Source organism: Enhydra lutris, unplaced genomic scaffold, assembly GCF_002288905.1.
Source record: "Enhydra lutris kenyoni isolate GAN:26980312 unplaced genomic scaffold, ASM228890v2 scaffoldscaffold15, whole genome shotgun sequence".
In the NCBI taxonomy this organism is placed as follows: Eukaryota; Metazoa; Chordata; class Mammalia; order Carnivora; family Mustelidae; genus Enhydra; species Enhydra lutris.
In genome coordinates this window covers 34167299-34170329 of record NW_019154099.1, presented here as the reverse complement: position 1 = coordinate 34170329, position 3031 = coordinate 34167299, and the positions used below count along the sequence as shown (strand labels likewise).

Sequence of the window (3031 nt, the reverse complement as noted above, 5' to 3'; positions counted from 1 at the left end):
CATCTTCCAAGAAAAACTTCAACTTTGATATTTTCTCATGTTCCCATTTATGCTACATTAACATAGTCTTTTGGATTTAATTTCTAAATTCCATCATGATCATTCTATCAAGGTATTTACTTTTGGGAGCTGATAGCCTAATCCCAGTTCAAGAGGCAAGAGTCAAGTATTATCAATTTAATGTATCCTATTATCATCAGTGATTCTTTTTCGAGTTAAACGTATACTGCCTTTCTAACGTCTACAATGACATTTATCTGCTTTAGAGGCATACCCAAATCCAAAATATATATGATACCTTTTACCCAGAGCTGGGGAGACATAAATAGTTTATATTTGATGGGGGGCTTAGAATATCATAATATTAGAAGATAAAAAATTTAAGATACTATGATCCTTTGATACCAGCATGCTTTATATCTTGAGAGTAATAAAATGAGACATAGTAACATTTCTATAGGGTCAGTGAGATAAAAGAAGGTTTCACTTCAGATATACTTAAAGTGTTACTGTAAATAAAAATTTTGGTTTTATTTTAATATATATCCCAAAATCTATTTTTAAAGATTTTATTCATTTATTTTTCAGAGAGAGAGCACAAGCAAGGGGAGTGACAGGCAGAGGGAGAGGGAGAAGCAGGCTCCCTGCTGAGCAAGAGCCCCATGCAGGACTCGATCCCAGGATCCTGGGAACATGACCTGAGCCAAAGGCAGACACTTAACCGGCTGAGCCACCCAGGTGCCCTTTATCTCAAACATCTTAATTAAAGTTTTATAGCAACTTAGCATTGGTTTTGAAGATGATTAAATTTGCTTTGTAGTCTATTGAATTAGGGGTTGACATTTCTCAATTAAAGCCCTATCTATACAAGATCTGTTAACTCATCTATGCCCACCTTTTTTTAATTAAAGTTTTACCTAGGTAAAAATAACAAAAGCTGTGTACATTTAAGGTGTACAGCTTGGTGTTGCGACAAACATTTCCATTGTGAAATGGTTACCACAATCAGACTGCTTAACATATCCATCACCTCACAGAGCTACTAGTTTCTTTTCTCACTGTCTTTTAGTGCGTGTGTATGTGTTGTGAACTATGAAGATCTATCCTCTTTAGCAAAATTCAAGTATAAAGTACAGTTCTTTTAAAGTGTAGTAACCAAGCTGTATAGCAGACTCCAGAACGTATTCATCTTGCAAAACTGAAACTTTGTACTCTTTGATCAAAATCTCGCCATTTCTCCCTCCCCTCAGCTCCTGGCAACCACCATTCTACTCTCTGCTTCTCTGACTTTGACTACTTTATATTCTACATGGGAGTAAGATCATGCAATATTTGTCTTTTTGCATCTGGCTTATTTCACTTAGCATGATGTCCTCCAGTTTCCACCATGTTGTGCCAAATGACAGGACTTCCTGACATTTTGAGGCTAAATAATATTCCATTACATGTACAGACCACATTTTCTTTATCCGGTCATCTGTCAATGGGCATTTAAGTTGTTTCCACAGCTTGGCTACTTTGAATCATGCTGGAATGAATGTAATAACCTCAATAGCAAAAAACAAAAGAACCTGACTGGTAAAGGGACAAAGGACCTGAATAGACATTTCTCAGAAGAAGACATAAATGGCCAACAGGATATGAAAAGGTGCTCAACATCGCTAATGAGGGAAACACACCTCCCACCTGTTAGAATGGCCATAAGCGAAAAGACAAATGATAAGAGCTCTTTTCATGCCCAGCGCAGCTATGGCTCCTGGTCCCAAGAAGCACCTGAAGAGTGTAGCAGCTCTAAAGCATTGGCTGCTGGATAAACTGAAAGGTGTGTTTGCCTCTTGTCTATCTACTGGCCCCCCTAAACTGAGAGGATGTCTTCATATCATCATTTTCCTGAAGAGAAGTCTTAAGTATGCACTAAAAGGAGATGAAAACAAGAAGATCCATATGCAGCATTTTGTTAGGATTGATGGAAAGGTCTGAACTGACTTAACCTCTTCTGCTGGTTTGACGGATGTCATTGGCATTGACAAGACTGGGGAGAATTTCCATCTAATCTATGACACTAAGGGTCGGTTTGCTGTCCATCGTGTTACACCTGAGGAGGCCAAGTGTCAGTTGTACAGAGTGAGAAAGACCTTTGTGGGGACAAAAGGAATCCCTCACCTGGTGACCCACAATGCTTGCACCATCTGCTATCCTGATCGCCCATCGAGATGAATGACACCACTCAGATTGATTTGGGAGCTGGAAAGATTACTGATTTCATCAAGTTTGACCCTGGTAATCTGTGTATGGTGACCGAGGGGCTAACCTGGGAAGAATTGGTCTGATCACCAACAGAGAGAGGGAGACACACTGGTTCTTCCGATGCAGTTCACACAATAGATGCCAGTGACAACAGTTTTGCCACCCGGCTGTCCAGGGTTTTTGTTATTGGCAGAGGCCACAAACCAAGGATTGCTCTTCCCCATGGAAATGGTATCTGCCTCTCCGTTTTGGAGGAGAGGCAAGAGACTGGTGGCCAAACGGAGCAGTGGGTAAAGTGGTCTCTAGGTGGCGTGACTGGAAGTCTTTATACTGAGTGGAAGATAAGAAATATGGCATGGAAAACAAAAGAAACAATAATAAATGTTGATAAGGATGTGGAGAAAAGGGAGCCCATGTGTGTCGTTGACGTGAAGGTAAGTTGATGCGCCATTATGCCACACAATGTGGGAAGTTCTTCAAAAAATTAAAAGTGCAACTACCTTGTGAGCTAGCAATGCCCTATTCTAGATGTATTCAAAGGAAATGAAATCAGGATCTCAAGGGGGTATCTGTACTCCCACACCTACCTTTTTGGATGAAGAAGTAATGAGAGCAAACCCTTACTACATGACCAACCGTATGCCAGGCACTGTTCTAGGCACTTTACATATATTAATTAATGATCCTCATTGCAATCCTGTGAGATAGATTCCCTTAGCATTCCTGTTCTACAGCGAGGAAACTTAGTGAGATTAAGGTCACATGGGCAAGAAGTGGCAGAACT

General features: G+C 40.2%; 1 pseudogene; it reads left to right on the top strand.

Moving 5' to 3' along the window:
• Positions 1–1749: 1749 nt before the first annotated feature.
• LOC111147064 lies at positions 1750–2541 on the top strand (annotated as a pseudogene).
• The last annotated feature ends 490 nt before the right edge of the window (positions 2542–3031 follow it).